Raw genomic sequence first — 22,272 nt, forward strand, 5'->3', positions numbered from 1 at the left:
TGTGATTGCTCCTCAGTCAGTCAGTGTTTGATGGATGCTAACTGGTATACTTGACATAGTGTTCATATGAAAGTTTTATGTGTTGCAGCTCATCCAGATCACAGGTACACAAAGGAGCTGGTTACAGTGATAACATAGGCACATGGAACTGCTTATGGACTACTTTAGAAAGTGAGCGGTTACAACCAAGACTCTTCCGTCAGGAAGGTCTGCGGAAGGGTGCTTGATCTGTTTCCTCGGACAGGCTTTTCAAGACTAGGTAGGTTAAACCACATGATTGGGCTTTAATTATGAATGCACTTCAAAATTCACTCTATTTCATTATCTTGTACAACCCCCCGCGGGTTAGGGGGAAGAATTTACCCGATGCCCCCCAGCATGTCGTAAGAGGCGACTAACGGATTCTGTTTCTCCTTTACCCTTGTTAAGTGTTTCTTGTATAGAATATAGTCAATGTTTGTAAAGATTTTAGTCAAGCAGTATGTAAGAAATGTTAAGTCCTTTGTACTGGAAACTTGCATTCTCCCAGTAAGGTAATATATTGTACTGCGTTGCAAGCCCCTGGAGCAATTTTTTGATTAGTGCTTTTGTGAACAAGAAACAATTAACAAATCTTCAATAGTACTGACCAAAGAAGAAGGTTTAATTGTGTGATCATGATTTGATACATATGCTTGACCCTGAAGATGTGTTTTATTTGTTTTGTTTCAGAACAAAGTTTGGTGAAGTAGAAGCTACCGCTGTAGGCTGGTGTAAGGCTGAAGAAGAACCTCTGACAAGTCAATTTTCAAGCAACTGAGCACGAACCCAGGTACAAGACACAGAGCTCTCTTTCTATCGGTCTGTTATTCATAGAATGACACTAACAGTGACACAAGTAAATAATCTGTATCATTGTCTTGACCTCTAGAAATTTGGTAGAGAATAAGATGACTGATAGTATTATTTTGATTATTTCATGGTCATTACAGTGGCCTCCACCCCTGCCCCTTTTAAGACACCCCAATCTAAGACTCCTTCCTATTAATGACCCTGTTTTCGCAGACTTCTTGTTCATAACATCTGTAAATTCACTCCCATTTTAAGACTTGCTCCATTTGGACTTGGACTGGGTGGCCGAGTGGTAACGCAATTGCGCTCGGAAGCGAGAGGTTGCGAGTTCGACCCTGGGTCAGGGCGTTAGCAATTTTCTCCCACCTTCCCTAACCTAGGTGGTGGGTTCAAGTGCTAGTCTTTCGGATGAGACGAAAAACCGAGGTCCCTTCATGTACACTACATTGGGGTGTGCACGTTAAAGATCTCACGATTGACAAAAGGGTCTTTCCTGGCAAAATTGTATAGGCATAGATAAAAATGTCCACCAAAATACCCGTGTGACTTGGAATAATAGGCCGTGAAAAGTAGGATATGCGCTGAAATGGCTGCGATCTTCTGGCCGATGTGAATGCGTGATGTATTGTGTAAAAAAAAATCCATCTCACACGGCATAAATAAATCCCTGCGCCTTGAATATGTGCACGATATAAATTGCATAAAATAAAAAGATAAAATAAATCCCTGCTCTTAGAACTGTACCCACGGAATACGCGCGATATAAACCTCATATTGATTGATTGATTTTAAGACCTGATTTTGCTTATTTTGGATTTCGAAAAAGAGAAAAACAAATTCCCACTCTGTACAGAATTAAGCCAGGTTCATGATTTTTGTATGGACCAAGTTGAGAGATGGCATTTGTATAGGCCTGACCAGATCTGAGATGTTGAATCTAATTGGTTACGAAGAAAGCATTGTGTCATTATAGGCACACTACTTCTCGTCACCGTCTCAGTTCTGGCCAGGCTTTAAGATAGGATAAGCTCATCCCTCAACTTTGTCACATATGAACAATCGACACACTGACTCTTGCTGTTGTGAGTTGACATTTTTTGATGAATTTATTTCTGGAAAAGGCACCATGCAGTGCTGTTTCAGGGGTGGGACTTTTCCGCGGATTTCCGCGGACACAACTTACGAATTCTGCTGGAGTAATCTATTTTTCCGCGTCACATTTCATTACAATATCTATGACTTGTTGACTGAATGATTTGGAGTGACGTGGAGATGAAACAGAACACTGGAGGCTTGAGAGTTAAATTGTGCTGACTGAAAACTCCTGATAACTAATAGTAATTTTGAGGGGGGGGGGGGGGGGGGGGAGGTTGGGGAGTGTGGAGAATGTCTTTTTTGTCAGATTGCACAGATTTTAATGTACCATTTAACCAAAATTTGGGGTAACATGCCCCCGAACCCCCTGGAAAAAAAGGGATTTCCTCCTTTTTCATCACAAGAGAGTCCCACCCCTGTGTTTACAGAATTCCTTGTTTAAAACTATCACTGTGCACAGAGGGAAGGGGGGGGGGTGTATTTGACCACCCCTGCGTTTACAGAATTCCTTGTTTAAAACTATCACTATGCACAGAGGGAAGGAGGGGGGGGGGGGTGTATTTGACCACCCCTGTGTTTACAGAATTCCTTGTTTAAAACTATCACTGTGCACAGAGGGAAGGGGGGGTGTATTTGACCACCCCTGTGTTTACAGAATTCCTTGTTTAAAACTATCACTGTGCACAGAGGGAAGGGGGGGGGGGTGTATTTGACCACCCCTGTGTTTACAGAATTCCTTGTTTAAAACTATCACTGTTCACAGAGGGAAGGGGGGGGGGTGTATTTGACCACCCCTGTGTTTACAGAATTCCTTGTTTAAAACTATCACTGTGCACAGAGAGAAGGGGGGGGGGGGGTGGATTTGACCACCCCTGTGTTTACAGCAGAATTCCTTGTTTAAAACTATCACTGTGCACAGAGGGAAGGGGGGGGGGGTGTATTTGACCACCCCTGTGTTTACAGAATTCCTTGTTTAAAACTATCACTGTGCACAGAGGGAAAGGGGGGGGGGTGTATTTGACCACCCCTGTGTTTACAGAATTCCTTGTTTAAAACTATCACTGTGCACAGAGGGAAGGGGGGGGGGTGTATTTGACCACCCCTGTGTTTACAGAATTCCTTGTTTGAAACTATCACTGTGCACAGAGGGAAGGGGGGGTGTATTTGACCACCCCTGTGTTTACAGAATTCCTTGTTTAAAACTATCACTGTGCACAGAGGGAAGGGGGGGGGGGGGGTGGGGTGTATTTGACCACCCCTGTGTTTACAGAATTCCTTGTTTAAAACAATCACTGTGCACAGAGGGAAGGGGGGGGGGGTGTATTTGACCACCCCTGTGTTTACAGAATTCCTTGTTTAAAACTATCACTGTGCACAGAGGGAAGGGGGGGGTGTATTTGACCACCCCTGTGTTTACAGAATTCCTTGTTTAAAACTATCACTGTGCACAGAGGGGGGGGGGGGGGGGTATGTGACCAAGTGAAGTGCATTGCTACATAATAAAATGAGCAAATCCGTCCCGTGAAGAAAACTTCTGCTTACTTAATTGTCAGATTTGCCAAGGCGTGTACATGAAATAAGATTATCATTCTAAATGCTGAATCAACATTCTGACTGTTTCCTATGAAACCAGGCTTGATTTTTGGTATGAATCCAAGTTAAGGGATAGCATGTGTAAAAGCAGAATTGTGTACAGAGGCAGCTTTGTGTTATTAAAGGCCGGCTGCTTTTCGTGAACACAGTTTGGCTCACATCTCACATCACCTGCCAGGCTTTTTAAAAAAAAAATGTTTTACCATGGGATAAGACTATCCCTCCATTTAAGCACATACCAGCAATAAACACAGTGGTTACTTGTGATGAACTAGTGGCAAGACAAATGATTTAAGCATCACATAACCTTCCTAAGTGAAGTCAAGTTATGTGTCTGTGCCAGTGTGTGTGTGCATGTGTGTGTGTCAGCATAGAATGTTGAGGACAGTTCGATGGTAAATAACCCTGACAATTTTAGCCTATGATTGTGCCTACATTGTGGCAGGATTGGATGTGGATCTTCAAAAGCCTAAGTTAACAAAAAAGTATGTAAAAGTACATTTTGAATAGTAGTTTTTTTCTCAGAGGGAAGATATCACAAGATATGATCGTTCCACTGCATGTATGCCACATAACTAAAACAAAAATTAAATGTTATTTTAATCGTCTTTTGGGTAAAACAAATACACCATCAATATATTATAATAATGATCTTGCTTGTTTACAGATGGACAACAGCTACTGCCAGGACCAGGTTACGCATAAAGAAAACAGTCAACACTTGGCTGGTGCTGCAGCTTCTTTGATGTCTATTTTTTTTTTTTTTTAAAGACAGACAGCTACCAGCTCATTCAAGACCATAGCCCCATCTTACTCACGCAGAACAGACAGCCATCTTTCGCCTTTGCACAGAACACTGCTGTCTGAAGGTACACATCAAAAGGATAGGTTTTGCACCTACAGCGTGCGACTGTGGCTAGGGTAGGAAGAACAGACTCTGCAACACGTTCTGAGAGGGTGGCCTTTTCTTGCCACCCGTACCCCTGTGCAACAAGACTTGGCCAGAGAGCACACATCCAAATGCAAACACTGAACACTGAAGAGGAAGAAGAAGAAGAAGGTGCCCACACAGAAGGACATAAATCTACTTTAAGGGCACACAAGTTTACAGCAGTTTATTGAATTGTAGCAGATTATAGGGAGAAAATGAACAAGCTAAATAGGCTGTACAGTACTTCACTTGAACAATGTATAAAGTTCCCTGTATTAAGAACATTTACAGATCACAAGACATTGTGTTTTCTTTTGTTTACAATACAAATGTTTCATAATAAAAAGATGTGCACTAGGCAAGATCCTTAAAATGTAAAACTAGTAGTGTGACAATTTTGAATTGTTCAGAGATGGTTTTTCTTCAGTGGTAAATGTTTTAGCTTTTTTTATAAGATCCCGTTAGTGAAGCATACTATAAAACCTTGACCTTCCAAACTGTGTTAGCACCCTGGGCTGCGATCATTGTGTTGAGCTACTTAAAGGCACAGTGCAGCTTACAGCCTTCGTTTTGCGTTTTTGTTGCAGCTGAGTGCATTTACAGTTCAAAAATCCTCCTATGGTAGTAAAACTACCCAACGACGACATCTGTGAAGCTCGACAGTTTCTTGTTCACGCGAGTGCATAAATTAACCTAGTTATTACGTGGTGTTTGGTCGGAGTTCGATTCAACTGAGTGATTCCGGCCTCCATTTTGTTTTATACAAACTCATGATGATGTCTGACATAGTTTGCTAGTGACGTGTCTTTTTGTGCATGATGTGGTGATCTACCTGATCTAAATTTAGATCCAAAAATAGGTCAAGACCAGCCGGGTCCGAGTACGAAATTGATTCGTAAAAAAATCGCAGTTCTTGACTCTTTGGGTGCAAGTCAATGAAACTTGGTAGTTCTTCTAATAGATAGCTGCCTGAGGTATGACTAAAAGCCCCAGGGGCTCCGTGCACCTGAATTTGACAAGTTCAGTACCTTCAGCAAGCGCAAGTACAGTAGAGAAGCGCTTGACACACTGAAAAAGGCCTACTACGAGCAAAAGAAAAAGAATCAGTGATGCATGTGCTTTTGATGTAATCTTCTTTGACATTATGATGACTACAAAAACTGACTGATGTGTTTTGTTTGTGAATGATGGATATATCAGGCATGGGAATTGTCCGCCGAACGGCGGATTTCCGCCGAATTTTTTTTTTTTGTTCCGCCGAAAATGCAAAAGTGTCCGCCGAAAAAATAAAGGGGGGAGGCACACAAAAAAGCACCGGTTACTTTGGCCTTTGCGCAAAAGCCCGCGAAAACTGTCCGTACTTTGTTCACGCACTGCTACCGCCCGCCTCAGTTATTGAACTTTTATGTCTTGAAAGTAAACCAGATTGCACAGATTGTGTTACAAGTTACATTTTCCTGTTTGTCTCAAGAAGATCAATTTTTTTACAAATTTAAACCATATAATACATGTATATATTTTTTTTCTTCAAAAAAGCAAAAATTGGTACATTTTTGTACTAAAAAATCTGATTCTAAAAACAGAATTTAATGGCAAACTTGGAGCTCAGATGACACCAGATTGCACCATCTGGGTTCTTTGGAGAAATTTTTTTCCGGGGGGGCATGCCCCCGGACCCCCCTAGTAAGGCTAGGCGCTTCGCGCCGTCGACTTGATGCTTCGCGTCTTCAGTTATAAATTTTCCGCCTTTTATACAATTTTCAATTCCCATGCCTGATATATGTGCATGATTGCGTTTCGCAGACACAGTTGTCATGTGCGTTGTAATTGGCGACGAATGCTGGATGATTACTATTTTTGTACCAGGATTACTATTTTTGGGGCTGAGCATTACTCCAAAACACTTATGGGGGTAAACAGGTCTGCAGCACAACTACAAATGTAGAAATGTCGTCTGCATTTTGTATATTTTAAAAGGTTATTTTTGTGCACAGAACATACATCTGCAGGGAGGTTTGGAGGGTGAAGTTAGGATCTGTTAGGAGGCATACAGCATCACACTCATTTTGTGTGTGTGTATTTTGTGTTGACAGATAAGACACTGTCATTCCAGCAGAAACCTGTGATGATGCACATTTTATTGAAGTGACCAGCTGAAATTGTATGTACGTTGTTATGAAATTGACAAATGATCCCTGCTTTGCAATCCTGGGTTAATGATATTGCCAAAATTAAAACGTGGAGGAAAAAGTGAGTGTAAACCTATTCTTGTGGTGGTGGTGGTGGTGGTGTGTGTGTGTGTGTGTGTCTGGTTAGTGTGTGTTTGAGTGTGTGTTAAACAAACAACGACAAACAACACCAAACCTACATCAAACAAGCACAACAAAAACAAATTACACAAAAAAATGGCAAAAATCAGAATATCAACTGAGAAAAAAAACCGTGGCTGAATGCAATACTTATTATAACTTAAAAAGTAAAAGTGTGCGTGTGGATGTGTGCGTATGTTTGAGTGTTTTAAACAAACAACAAACCTAAATTAAAGAAGCACAACAAACAAACAAAAAACCTGGCAAAGTTCTGAACATTAACACAATGCTGCTGTCTGCTTTGAGGGGAGGAATAAAATGACTGAAGCCGGACTGCCGAGAGGAGGAAGGAGGGGGAAAAGAACACGCAGACATGAAAACACACACAACTCCATGACAGATAAACTGCTTATGTTCAAAAATCAAGAATATTTAAGCGTGCACACACGCACGCGCACACACACACACACACACACACACACACACACACACACACACACACACACAGACTCTCCTCGTGAAAGTAAAGGTAAACTCGAACTTGAAGGTAAGTATAAATGTTTGATATGGAAGAAACCTGTGATAAAAGTCTTTGTATAAATCATCGGTACCAACAAAATTCAGTTGCCACAACGCGTAAAAGGACATACTGTAGTTTCAAATTAGTAACAATCTAAGCCATTTTAATCAGCACTGGTGTCCGGCAAGCACTAACAGATACAACAGCACGTGTATGCATCTTGAAGTAATAAGACCTTGAAGTAGGCCTAGAGTTTACACTATGCATTATGTAATGCTTTAATTCAGCTGCCTAACTGTGGAACTTTGCAAATGTGTGAGGACCGTTTCACAAAACAGACAAAACACCCTCTCAGTTATTTACACAAATCAGTTCCAGAATGTGCGTGTTCCTTTTCCGTCTCTACAAATTAATGTTATCTGGGGGGAAAACGAATCATTGTCGCTTCCGCCCTCAGTTATAATTGCCTGAGCATAATAGGAAATGCAACAGGTGTAGTCTTCCGCCTGATTTTTAGTCAAGATATTTCGACACAGAATGTTTCTTTCTTTTTTCTTTGTATGTTCACAAGCTCACATACAATCATTTATGCAACACTGACAATAAGACCAGACCAGAGTTGTGATTGAAATGGGCAGTTTATCTAATAAAGCTCCAGAATGAATAAAAAATACATGACAAAATAAGGTGGTCCCGCTGTACAAAGCCGGTTACCAAACACACACACACACACACACAAAACACACTCACGCACGCACACACACACACACACACACACACACACACACACACACACACACACACACACACACACACACACACACACACAGAGTAACATTGTACAACTTACTGTCACATTCAAGCGGGAACACCAAACAAAACGTATCATCAAATGAAACAACATTTTAAGTGGTCAACTGAGCAGATGACCACAAACCACACTTGAAATCTTCACATTTTAACACTTTCTCCTGTATCCACAAAAGTCATTTATGCTGACTAGATAATGACATAATAAAATGACATCAATAAAACCATTCCCTTTTTTATTTTAAAGAAAAACAAGAAAATTAAAATAACGCAAAGAACTGATGCTCAGTAAGGTTGGGTATCGATCTCAAATGTGTGCATAGCTAATTACATGTAACCGGCATGGACTGGGGCTAGAATTGGCCTTTCTGTCAGGCAACTCGGCCTCTAATTGGTTTTATATTGTCTGATCCCCCTCCAGAAAAAAACAATACCATTTGCCCCGTGCTTCTGCGCCCACAAAAAATATTCGGGAATAAGAAAAGTTCAAATTTTAGGCACCCCACATACAACCCTAATTGTCAGTCAATTACTTTACTGCAATCAACGTTGATTTTAAAGTACCATGTCATTATTATTTTGGAGATAGATTTGAAAAAGTCCATAATTGCAGACTGCGTATTGGTATGAGTGATTTGAATTTTGATTTATGTCAGCGGCACCTCAAGGAATGCCCCAAATGTGAGTGCGGTTACCCAAGGGAGACTGCTGAGCACTATTTGTTGCATTGACCCTTGTGTAGAGATGTACGATTATTGTCAATTGATAACTGATTATAAGTTTATTGAAATATTATTGAAAGGCATCCCGCAATATTCCCGGAATGTCAATCAGACCATATTCATAACTGTACAAGAATTTATTAAGACAACCAGGCATGTTCCGTACATGAGCCTCTACATTTTATTCACTGTAATGTTCATTTGACACTGTCATGAGACAAATGCTGCCTGACCAATTGTTCTTCGTAATTTCTCTCGTGTTTTGTGTCCTTGTTTCGACTTATCGATTATGGCCCAATCGTTATGTAATTTAGTGCCATTTTCGCCGATCACAAAATGTATTAACTTTGCGTGTGTGTCTTCTGTGCATTTAATATTATTGTGACGTGACCCACTCTTCCAACATTTCTGGCGCTCCAAGTCTTCGTCGTCCTTTTTTTTTCCCCCTTATGCTGAATTCTGTTCTCTCGTACCCCATTTCTTTTTGTTTCTTGTTTTTACCCCCACCAAGTTCTGTACTACCACCCCCTCCCTTTTTTGATTGCTTGCGCATCAGGTTTGTCTGTTTGTTTTCGTTGTCTGAAATGAGTAAATGTATCTAGTCCGCCATCATGCTAAACTTTGTTATGTACATACCAGGATGACTTAAAATAAGCATTTATGCTTGAGTTATCTTAAAAAACAATGCATTGTTTCTGTCATGATAACAAATTGAATAAAGTTTTGTAAACCAATGGACTGATTATAGTTGACCCTGATATGTGATTACGGGATAGTGTCACATTAATTTATTTCTACTTTCACTTGTACTTTTGTACTTAAAACAAATCACTGAAATGTAAAAGTTATTATTTTTTCCATTGTGAAGTGTCGTCAGTCTCCTCAAGGTAATGCAGTCAAACTCAACCAAAAGTTGGAGGGGCTTCTTCATACTTTCAGTGTGTGTGTGTGTGTGATTTCTTTTGACACTATGCACGTTTGTATATAACCGCCTGTGCACAAAAAGAAGAACATCATCGAATCTTATCATTCATTTTCGCTTAATTGATTGATTGGTATGCATGTTTCTAACAGTGACCGTTACCAAAGTGAGTATAGTGCGCTTCCCAAGCATAAAACGGTGCATGACTCTGGATTTGCGTCTGAGATATTGACACATCACTGTGAGAAAAAGCGTTAATGAAAAAAGAAGACTATTTATTTTCCTTGAGCATTATCTTAAAGTGGTGTGCCAAAAACTTTTAAATTCAAAAATTCAATATTTAACTTTAGGAAAAGCACTGTAGAGAGAAAACCACGCTTGTGTGTTCAGAATAGTCTCCATGTGGTATCAATATAAATGATTCAAATGTATGGAAGAGAAGCTGTTTCTGCTGGATTAATACACACACACAATTGTGCACTCACACATAAGCACGCATGCATGCTCTCACACACACACACACACACACACACACACACACACACACAGAAACAACAAATTCATTATGACAAAACCAAATACGAAGTCCTATTTCACAAATTTTATATCTTCTCCTTTTCACCATATACAAATACAGTCACGGAGTACATTTATAAGGCCAAATTATTAAGAAATATTATTTTCTGTGCTTGAATTACCCAGTGTGTAGCATGATCACCACGAAGGTACAATTCACAGAAGTTGAGTAATCACTTTACAAAACCCATACCAGTACCACATTGTTATGTTAAATCCTATTTATATTAACCCACACAAATAGAAGAAGATAGCTTTGTGAAGACTTTCATTTTCCAACCAAATGCTGTTCAAAGATTATTCTTTCTTTCTATATTTGGTGTTTAACGTCGTTTTCAACCGTTCAAGGTTATATCGCGACGGGGAAAGAGGGGGGGGGGGGGGGGGGGGGGGGGGGATGGGATAGAGCCACTTGTTAATTGTTTCTTGTTCACAAAAGCACTAATCAAAAATTGCTCCAGGGGCTTGCAACGTAGTACAATATACTACCTTACTGGGAGAATGCAAGTTTCCAGTACAAAGGACTTTAACATTTCTTACATACCAATCAATATGAGGCTTATATTGCGCGTATTCTGTGGGTACAGTTCTAAGCTCGGGGATTTTATTTTAATTTTATTTTATGCAATTTATATCGCGCACATATTCAAGGCACAGGGATATATTTATGCCGTGTGAGATGTAATATTGTTTTACACAATACATCACGCATTCACATCGGCCAGCAGATCGCAGCCATTTCGGCGCATATCCTGCTTTTCACGGCCTATTATTCCAAGTCACACGGGTATTTTGGTGGACATTTTTATGAAAATTTATCTATGCCTATACAATTTTGCCAGGAAAGACCCTTTTGTCAATCGTGGGATCTTTAACGTGCACACCCCAATGTAGTGTACACGAAGGGACCTCGGTTTTTCGTCTCATCCGAAAGACTTGAACCCACCACCTAGGTTAGGAAAGGGGGCAGAAAATTGCTAACGCCCTGACCCAGGGTCGAACTCGCAACCTCTCGCTTCCGAGCGCAAGTGCGTTACCACTCGGCCACTGACACGATACACCAACACGATATTAGCACTCCAGATTTTTATCTCGCAGTTTTTCTGAAGGACTTTGCATTTGAAAACTATTCTCAGACAAAATATGAGTTTAAACTGCAAGTACATGTACAGGGAGTCTGAAGGGTTCAAGTCGGATGAGATAGACTACTGTTGTGGCAATCTTCGAATTTGAAAATCATTTTTTTAAAAGAGTAAAACTCATAGTTCTTCTTCTTCTTCGCTCATGGGCTGAAACTCCCACGTTCACTCACAAATTTGCACGAGTGGATTTTTACGTGTATGACCGTTTTTTACCCCACCATTCAGGCAGCCATACGCCGCTTTCGGGGGAAGCATGCAGGGTATTTTTGTGTTTCTATAACCCACCAAACTCTGACATGGGTTACAGGATCTTTTCCGTGCGCACTTGGTCTTGTGATTGCGTGTACACACGAAGGAGGATAAGGCACTAGCAGGTCTGCACATAAGCAATGACCTTGGAGATCAGAAAATTCTCCACCTTTAACCTACCAGGCGGCCGCGATTTTGACTCATGACCTTCTGAATAGGAGGCCGATGTCTTATCCACAAGAACACCGAGCCCGTCCAAACTCCTAGTAAAAACAACAACTGCAAATCTGGGAGCAAAATGTAAACGGTTACAGTTTCAACTATCCTTCCCCTTTATATCAGCATTTTTGGAAACCTAAACGAAAGAGTATTCAAGAACAACAGTCACGGATTCAGATTTAAAAAAACAAATGGTAACTATGCTTTTTGGAAATTCTTTCTTTAATTGGTGTTTAACGAAGGTTATATCGCGACAGGGAAAGGGGGGGAGATGGGATAGAGCCACTTGTTAATTGTTTCTTGTTCACAAAAGCACTAATAAAAAAAATGCTCCAGGGGCTTGCAACGTAGTACAATATACTACCTTACTGGGAGAATGCAAGTTTCCAGTACAAAGGACTTAACATTTCTTCCATACTGCTTGACTAAAATCTGTACAAACATTGACTATATAAGAAACACTTAACAAGGGTAAAAGGAGAAACAGAATCCGTTAGTCGCCTCTTACGACATGCTGGGGAGCATCGGGTAAATTCTTCCCCCTAACCCGCGGGGGGTCTTTTTGGAAATGCGCTTCAGACAAATGCCTTTATGTTACTCACAGCAAAATGCAAGAATAATTGGGGACCATATGGGATGGGGCAAATTGGGAGGGAGCAATTCGGGACACCACCATAAATATCTACCAAATATTTACAAATAGCTATCTTAGTACATGCATAACATGCTGTACCAATACACAATTTCTTTAAATAACTATGTAAGGATTATTGGCAGTCTCCCGGAGCATGTTTCACGCTATCCTGCGATCAGGACAAGCGACTGACTGTGATGTGTATGCTGTGCGGCGTGCGCTACATAAGAAACCTTTTTTTTAAATTTGTATTAAATATAATCACCTGAGCCACGAATGGCTAGCTGACAGCGGCTATCTTTTACACAACAAATTCTGAACTGTGATGAACTCGTGACCGCTGATTTTTAAAGGCAAGGGGTATCATATTGTGCGCATGGCATACACATCCAAGTTGGTCGTTTGTCCCGATTGTGGGATACAGCCCGTCAGAGGCGTAGAGCGTGCTCGAGATGTTTTGAAAAACCTGACTGCAGTACAGGGATTTTTACACCTCCGGACTGCTGATAATCCTAACAGAATTATTTTCAAAAACCGTCTATTGCCTTGAAAGCAAACCTGGAATTTCTGATGCGAGTTGCCAGAAAGAAAGTTCACTAACAAGATCCAGGCCAACACCACCCCCCCCCCATCCCCCTAAATAACACTAAGGAGTGAGGTGAGCTTAAATAACTAATTAATTAATCAATCAATAAATTCTCTGCTGAAATCCCCAACTTCGCGCATCGAAGCTATGAAAAACAGGACACTGCCACGTTTCCATTCAGCTAAACGCCACACCATTTTCAAGAGGGGATGTCTCAGGAAGAAAGATGTGACGCTCCCGATTCATATGTTTCAGAAGACAGCCCACCTGAGAAAAAGAAGAACACAATATAGAAATAATAACAACCTGTCAACCACAAATACATTAAAGTTTTTCAAACAGTTCACTAATCCGACAAACTCATGCTCGTTTCTGGTGCATTTGATAAAGCCAATTACGGGTAGATGCTAGACAACAGCAAAACCACCACCACATAACAACACAAGATTGTTTATGGTTGTTTACAGTCTCTTGAACACAGGAGTCAATCGAGACCATATATACTGTTCAAAAAAAGAAACGCATAGTTGCTACTTGCCAAATTTGTTTTATTTTTCGAAAAAAATTAACAGAAAATCCAATATTTAGATTATTTGTTTGAAATTTGGTATGGACACAGTTGAATGCACACACAGTTCATTTGCATCTTCAAATCAATCAGTCAATCAATACGATTGGGTGCCGAGGCTGTCAAGTCAGTAGGGGGTGTGACTGCCTTGAGCAGCAACAACTGCCCGGCACCTTCTGGGCATGGGCTGGATCAGATGCCGGATATCTTGCTGTGGGATGGTGTCCCACTCCTCCTGAAGTGCCTGCAATAGATCGCGGTGATTTGCCGGCGCTTCTTCTCGCCTGCGCACACGTCTGTCCAATTCATCCCAGAGGTGTTCTATCGGGTTCATGTCTGGCGACATGGATGGCCAGGGAAGCACCTGGACATGGTGGTCGGTGAGGAACTGGGTGGTGAGTCGTGCTGTGTGCGGGCGAGCGTTGTCCTGCTGGAATATGGCATCCTGGTCAGCCAGAAGAGGAAGGGCGTGTGGGCGCAGAATTTCCTCCACGTATCGCTGGGCAGTTATGCGCCCTTGGACGTGCACCAGGGTGCTCCTTCCAGCGGTATTGATCGCCCCCCACACCATGACGCCTCCACCACCATGAACGGGTGCCTCATCCACACAGTTGGGCGCGTAACGTTCGTTTACTCTCCGGTAGACCCTCCTCCGACCATCATGTCGCTGGAGCAGGAAGTAGGACTCGTCGCTGAACCACACGTGTCTCCAGTGATTCCGGACGGTCCAGCGAAGGTGCTGGTTGCCCCACTGCACTCGGTTCTGGCGATGGCGGCGGGTGAGGACAGCTCCTCTGTGAGGTCTGCGAGCTCTCAAACCAGCTTCATGCAGGCGGTTCCGCACGGTCTGGTCCGATAATCGGTGTGGCCCGGGGAGAGCCTGGACAGAAGATGAGGCCGACAGGAAACGATTCCGGAGGTGGCGGAGCCGTATGAAGCGGTCGTGAGCAGCAGTTGTCGCCCTTGGTCTTCCCGCTCGTGGCAAGTCAGCAACGGAGCCAGTGGCTTGAAACCTGACCCACAGTCTACTGATGGTGCCCTGGGACACGTGGAAGTGCCTGGCGATTGCACTTTGACTTTGGCCTGCTTGTAAACGACCCAATGCAATTTGGCGGTCTTCTCTGCTCAATCGGGCCATCTTTCGTCGCTGAATTGTCGTCTGATTTCTTTGTGGCGAACAATCCGCTTTTATGGGTTTTGGAAGACATGGTGAGAGCTCAATATTCCCCGAGTTTCACGACATTACACTGAAGCATGACGAGTGGTCATGCCAAATGAGCAATTTTGACATTGTAGCCACTGATAACGCATGCGTCACGTGCAGAGCTCACTTGTGACAATGGACGAAAGGTCGACGACCAGATAAACATTTTCTGCAGTTTGGTGGATATCCTTGTAGCCATATAACTAAATTAACCAAATATTACAAGCTATGCGTTTCTTTTTTTGAACAGTATATATAACAAGAAGCATAAACAGGGTTCCTGCAGGGCAGAGCTGATACAATTCAAGGAGTTTTCAAGGACATTTCCAGGACCAAATAAATGCTTTTCAAGGACATGATTTTCCCCAATTTAATGCAAAGCACCAAGCTTACCTTCAGGAAGGGAAGCAACTACAGGTGACTAGTAATAGTTAGTTCGTCTGCTTTAATTTGTTTTCACTCGATCTTTTATTCTCCCAAAATGTGTGTACTGTATTTGACGAAAAAAAAGGGGGTTGCATTTTTTTTTTAAATAAGACAAGCTGCTGACGAAATGTATAGGCAACAATTTGGAAAAATCAAGTACTTTTCAATGACTATTTAACAAAACTCTATTTTCAAGCACTTTTCAAGGCCTGGAAAAGGTTTTCCAATTTTCAAGGAGTTTTCCAGGGTTCAAGGACTCTGTACGAACCCTGCATAAAAAAGCACTTCAGTTTGAAACCCAGGTTCAATGTAGTAAATGATATTGCATCAATGTTCCATCCATCCTCAGCACTTTCAAAACCAGTTTCTTCTAGGTCATACACACCTTTTCCTCGATTGATCCACAGTACATCAGATCGCTATTGTTCTTTTTATGATTTGCACCAAGGGAATGATTAACATTTCTGTCTTAGTCATATGTAACAAGCTTTAAGCAAAAGCATAATATTCTACACATTCACATATTGTAAGGTTGAAGGGGTCTATGTCGACCAAAAGAAGGTGTATTCCCCATAGCCATAGGTGTTTTCCCTGTGTACCGGGAATACAGTTGGATTTTCTGTAAAGAAGTATAATATCGTACAATCTTGCGCCAAGCGCGTGACTGCGGTTAGATAGGAGAATCTATTTAAAATCCTGAATTCGCGTGCGGCATCCAATCAAGCAAAACATGCTTCGACCGTTTATCAAAACGGATTTAGTTAAAGAAACATCTGCACCCCCACCCCCAACAGCCTGGTATTATGTTTTCCTCGCTGGTACTCTCGTCCATTGAATCACTTTCACAAGCTTGAAGTAACTCCATGGCGTCTAACGGAAGTATATTCCCTGTATATGTACAGGAAATTAACATACAGGGAATACAGCCACTGTTGGTCGACATAGACCCCTTCTAAAGTGCTGCAGTAGTTACCTTTCCCTCCAAGGACCAAGCTGTTCATCCACTGTAGGGCTGACCGGGGTTCCCCCTTAGCAGAGTGAGTGGCGAATCCTGGCTGATAAATTTCCTTTCATTTTCCATGAATGAAGAATACCAGCTGGGTTCTTTTATTCAGGGACCTGTGTTCTGCAACACACACAAATCAGCCACCATCTTGTAAATATATGTAAAAGAAAGCAAGTGGCAATCTGAATAACAGAATACAAAATGATCAATCCACACAATCATACTTCAGCACTGAAAGTCCACAAAATGAAGCACTGCTAGTACATGTACTTCTCATAATTTACTGAAACTTTACTCGTCAAAACAACCATTTGTTTTATCAACTTTACTCGCATGTGGCGAGTAGATTAACATTTCTACTCACCATTTACATGATTTTTACTCGCCATGGCGAGTAATTGAAAATACTCGCCACTTTCAGGCCTGTACTTGTGCATGAGATGTGTTTACCATCCATATGCCCAGACCATGCGCTCTTCTGTTGTGCTCAGAACAGTAAAGAGTTGCTTGCTGGGGTGGTTGTTCATAAGTTAACAGTTCACAAGAGGGCACAAACAAGAGCAAAAACACAGGTGCCTGATTCAAACTCATTCAAATGCAGAACCTTATTTTTGCATGAACAGAGTAAGACATGATTCTTACATAGCTGACCCTACCCCTGGCAGAAAAGTGCTTGAAATTGTCCATGTGGTCTCTATTGATCAGTACATTTGATGCGTATTTGTGATACATATATACTGATATAGAGACAAGTAACAAGTGGACATTTCCTCTGACACCTCTACCATTTGTACACCTGCACAAATCTCCTGCCATAGACTACAAAAGGAAAACATACAAATCAAAACAAACACAAATTTAACCTAATGTTTACCTTTCAGCAGCAGAAAAGGCTGTGTTTTCTGAGGTGTCTCAGAGTAAAGCCACGGTGTTGGAGATCTATGCAAAACTAGGCTGTAGGCAAGGTCCAACATCTTTAGCTGCACACACAAAAAGAAGAAGCAAGAAATCACATGACATAGATGACATTCCTCACTAGTACAAAACCACAACTACACTAGTCAACTACCAATGTAAGAATCATAGTCCTGCAAGATTACCCTCTTAAAAAGTAAGATTGCTTTCATTCAAACACTACCGTGGGACCAAACTCCCCCCCCCTCCTTTTTTTGAGTTTTTCCTACATGTGTGTTGATGTTTCCATTAATTCCAAGCCCTGAAACTGTGAACTTGAGATCTTTATGTATGCACACAGTCACAGGCTTAATAAGCTATTCAGAAACCAAGCAGAGTCTGCACAACGTCAATTCTGAGAAATAAATCCCCACAACCGGTTTCAAGGCCACTATACCGACTGAGCTATTGCTTGCCATGCCAACCTCCACCCCCATTTGGAACATGCACAACTAGTATACCCATACACATGTAATAATACTGCTTGCCTTCCTCCCCCACCCTCCAAATCAATAAACACTAAATGTATGCAATCAGTAATCTTTTAGTTAGTAGTTGACTACCATCACTACTCTCTCCACACCCACCCACCCTCTTGCACACCAGCGACACACCCCCATCGCCCAATCATTTCCATGATTCTCTCTGCCATATAGTTATCCTAAACACTAAGATTATGACACATTTGTTTTCCAATTAGGAACATAAAAAATTACTGTAAAAAAAATGTACAATCATGCACTCTCTGAGTCTGACAAGAGAGTGTGAGAAAAGTCAAGAAAGCAAGACATGTGTGACATAACTAAATCTTCTAATCTATTCCTGAGATTTACTCTTGACAGCTTAAAATGGAACCTCATGCACTTACTGTTCTGAATTGTAGAAATTTCTTGTAGTTATAGCAGCAAAGGCAGTTTTATTGGGTACCACCAGGTGTCACTCTGTCATCATCTGATCAAGCATTCAAGCAAATGGTTCAGCACTGAAACAGTAAATAGCAAGAGTGTACAGAAAAATACACAAACTTTCTCATTAATTTGTATCTTCAACTTCACATTATTCATAAATAATGATACCTTACTTTGACTAAGTTTGAGTAGGATTAACACCATGCAGAGCCAGAAGTTAACTTGAAATAAAATAACTATACGTTACTCAATACTGCACTCAATGAGTCAATTGTCAGCAAAGGTGATAATCAATGCAAGGTAAAACCAAAGGATGCAACTCAGTCAGCAATTGCAAAAACTACATAATTCTATTTCTAATCAAGCTGTCAGTTTCATTAGCTATCAGAATTCAAAACATGTTCTTGTTTTTGTTGTTGCTGTTGTTCATGACTACATTAATGTATCTCAGCATTTCTAGTTTCTACACTATAGCCATTAAAAAAACCAAAAGAAGTGTCCCAATGTTAAATGAAGCGCTCTTGCAATTAAGTCACAATTGTTTGCAGTTGCTGAGAAAAGCTAATAGTAATAGTCCTTACAGTAAGTTGAGTAACAAATTATAAACAATTGCTGTTAACACTCATAGTACAAGAGAGCAAACCACTGCAAAACTATAGTCATTTATCAATGTTATGCTTGCCATCCACCCCCGACCCCAAACCTCTCCCATATTTTATGTACATCAGACTAGTATTCTTGTTAGTTCATTTCAGCTGTAACAGTGACAACACGTTTGCACACTACAGACCTGGAAGTGGAAATGTTAACACATGGAGTGCTAAATTTCAGGATACAATCTGTTTGTTTGTTTGCTTAACGCCCAGTCGACCACGAAGGGCCAATCAGGGCGGTGCTGCTTTGACATTTAACGTGCGCCACACACAAGACAGAAGTCGCAGCACAGGCTTCGTGTCTCACCCAGTCACATTATTCTGACACCGGACCAACCAGTCCTAGCACTAACCCCATAATGCCAGACGCCAGGCGGAGCAGCCACTAGATTGCCAATTTTAAAGTCTTAGGTATGACCCGGCCGGGGTTCGAACCCACGACCTCCCGATCACGGGGCGGGCGCCTTACCACAAGGCCAACCGTGCCGGTCATACAATCTGTTTCAAAGTACAAACACTGGCAATCGGAGAGAACAGTGTTACTGTAAGTCTTTACAGTAACATCAAACAGTATCCCCTCTTTTTGGTAGTACAGTGGAACAACACTTTTAATATCCCCTGATTAAAGACTCCCTCCCTTTTAAGACCCTGTTTTCTCAGATTTGTCTGTCCACAACCTCTCTATATTTACTCTCATCTCAAGACTTCTTCCTTTCAAGACCTGATTTTTTCAGATTTGTTTAGGTCCTAAAAGGAAGGGGGGGGGGGGGGGGGGGGGTTCGATCGACTTTACTGGTACCGTGAAACCGAAAGTGACCAAGTCATCAAGGGCACGTATATTCCTGCTGCTCTGTTAGCACCGATCATATTTTAGAAACGTTGCACTCTGTCGTCAACACGAATGTAGGAATAAAAATAGTATTACCTTCACCAGCTGTCTCCATGGAGTCGAAAGACCATCGGCCGGTTTGGCTCGCTTGTGCCATTCCTGGATGAAAATTGAAATGACCCTGGCTGCTCCGTTCTTGGCATCAATGGCAGTGCAAAAAAAGCGAATCCCGACTCCCATCCAGGATAAGCTGTACGGCACGGCGGCGTCTCTGCAGATGACCACTACATTTGGACGATTTGGACTGGTCTACACGTGTTACGGCAACAAGCAGAAGAAGATACAGATAAGGTGGCGGGAGTGATGTCCCTTCGCTGCAGTGACTAAAAATACAAAACTATCTCAAAATAAAAACACAAGGAACGGATGGGTAGTTAAATTTGTGACAAAAGAAATTAAACGTTCAAATGACTTACCACCCCCCTCTGCTATGTCAGTTGCGAGTATGTCAGTATGTGTTTGTGTTTGTGTGTGTGTGTGTGTGTGTGTGTGTGTGTGTGTGTGTGTCAGTGTGTGCCCGGCAGTGTGCCCGTCAGTGTGTACGGTACGTGTGTGTGTGTGTCAGTGTCATTGCCGGTGTGTGTGTTTACGTGTGTGTGTCACAGTGTGTGTGTGCGTGCGTGTGTGTGTGTGTGCCGGTGTGGATGTGTGTGTGTGTATTGTGTGTGTGTGTGTGCGTTCGTCAAGTTGTGTGTGTCAGTGTGTGTGTCAGTGTCGATCAGTGTGTGTGTGTTCTAGGCCAGGGGGGATTCCCAAGGTTCCTGGGTTCCGGAAGCCCACCCACCCCCCTTACTGACTCCACAAATGTACCTTTTGCCTTTTTCTTTCTGCGAATGTATGTATTCATTTGCTAATTTGTTCGTTTGTTTGTTCGTTCGTCAGTTTGTTCGTTCGTCAGTTCGTTCGTTCGTTTGTTCGTTCGTTTGTTCGTTCGTTCGTTCGTTCGTTCGTTCGACAGTTCGTCCGACAGTCCTTCAGTACGTCCGTCAGTCCGTCCGTCCGTCGGTCCGTCAGTCAATCCGTTCTTCAAGTTCAGTCCGTATCAATAAATTCCTCTTGTGCAGGGCCCAATACAGGGGAGAGGGGGGGGGGGGGGAATTCCTGTTGGTGGGACAACCCCCCCCCCCCCACCCAGGCCTAACTGTGGACCTCCTCCAAACGTTTGACAAATGCCCTGAAAATGGGCCAGATTGCACACAATTATTGTTTATTGTTTGCTTGTTTATTTGTTTGTTTGTTTGTTTGTTTGTTTGCTCGTTCGTTCGTTCGTTCGTTCGTTCATTCGTGGGTTGGTTCGTTCGCTCTTTCGTTCCGACCTTCGTTATTTCCTTCGTTTATTCGTTCCTTCGTCCTTTTAGTCCGTCCGTATGTCCGTCCATACGGTCCGTCCGACAGTCTGTCTGTCAGTCCATCAGTCCGTCCGTCAGTCCGTCCGTCCTTCAGTCTGTATCCGAATAGATTCCTCTTGTGCAGAGGGTTGAAGGAATACCCTGCAGGACCGGATCAGGAGGGGTTACCCGTAACGCCACCCCCCCCCTCCCGCCGCCCCCCCCCCCCTCCCCCCGTCCCTCCGTCCGTCCATCGATCGGTCCGTCCCTCAATCTGCCCGTCGGTCCGTCCGTCAGTCCGTCCGTCAGTCTGCCCGTCCGTCCGTCCGTTCTGGTTCGTTTCATTGTTTATTTATTTCGCACACATCATTGTCAACTTGTGGATATCCTGAACAAGGCGGTGCGCGAGAATATCTTCTTGTTTGGATAAAATAACATTTTGCTCTGAAACAAACCACACACAAATTCCACTGCTTGAGCATCGTTTCAGTCTAACCGAACTGAGGGTATACCTCATCTTCAGAAGGAGAATAAGCGACAGCATGCTCTTCTACCATATAACATGTCACGTGAGGTCGTTCAGACCGGAGTGGAGGTATATCTCCGAGGGATCAGGGTATACTTTCAACCCGCTGCACAAGAGGAGTTTATTGATACCTTATGTTCGGTCGTACCGGTGTGTAATACCTCCTCTCTCTCTCTCTCTCTCTCTCTCTCTCTCTCTCTCTCTCTCTCTCTCTCTCTCTCTCTCTCTCTCTCTCGTCCCAACGAGTCTCAATACTTTCAAAAAACACCTCTCATTACATTTAATGTCAAATTACGAAAAGTCACAGTGATGGAAGACTTCGTTCTGATTATTTTCATATTGATCATATATGTCCATATAGCATCATTGTTTCATTAAACATGTTCTGGCAATTTCCCAATTTTGATCATAACGCAAGAATGTGTGTATAGCCTGCAACGTGTATAGTCCTGTGAATAGTTTTTCTGTATTTTTATTTTTTTATTGTTTTACTTTTATGCTTATCCTTTGTAATTGTTTTACGTTTGTATATATATGTATATAAGATTAGAGTAGTCCATCTCTGGGCGAGGGCTGGTTGAAAAGAAGCTCGTTTATATTGCTTTTGCCACAACCCTCGTAAAATAAAATTTGATTTGATTTGATTTGATTTGTCTCTCTCCCTCTCTCTA

At 42.1% G+C, this 22,272-nt stretch overlaps 2 long non-coding RNA genes across 2 annotated transcripts; one reads left to right on the forward strand and one right to left on the reverse strand.

Moving 5' to 3' along the window:
- Nucleotides 1–92: 92 nt before the first annotated feature.
- On the forward strand, nucleotides 93–5,614 carry LOC138957105 (uncharacterized). Its single transcript, XR_011452929.1, has 3 exons — nucleotides 93–259; nucleotides 712–811; nucleotides 4,187–5,614. It is a non-coding gene; the product is annotated as an uncharacterized lncRNA (long non-coding RNA).
- A 6,506-nt stretch (nucleotides 5,615–12,120) lies between these two features.
- LOC138957104 (uncharacterized) lies at nucleotides 12,121–21,277 on the reverse strand. Its single transcript, XR_011452928.1, has 5 exons — nucleotides 19,784–21,277; nucleotides 18,166–18,279; nucleotides 17,218–17,323; nucleotides 16,311–16,463; nucleotides 12,121–13,406 (listed from the first exon to the last, which is right to left on the reverse strand). It is a non-coding gene; the product is annotated as an uncharacterized lncRNA (long non-coding RNA).
- Between the last annotated feature and the right edge of the window lie 995 nt (nucleotides 21,278–22,272).

This window comes from Littorina saxatilis, unplaced genomic scaffold (genome assembly GCF_037325665.1).
Source record: "Littorina saxatilis isolate snail1 unplaced genomic scaffold, US_GU_Lsax_2.0 scaffold_568, whole genome shotgun sequence".
NCBI classification, from domain to species: Eukaryota; Metazoa; Mollusca; class Gastropoda; order Littorinimorpha; family Littorinidae; genus Littorina; species Littorina saxatilis.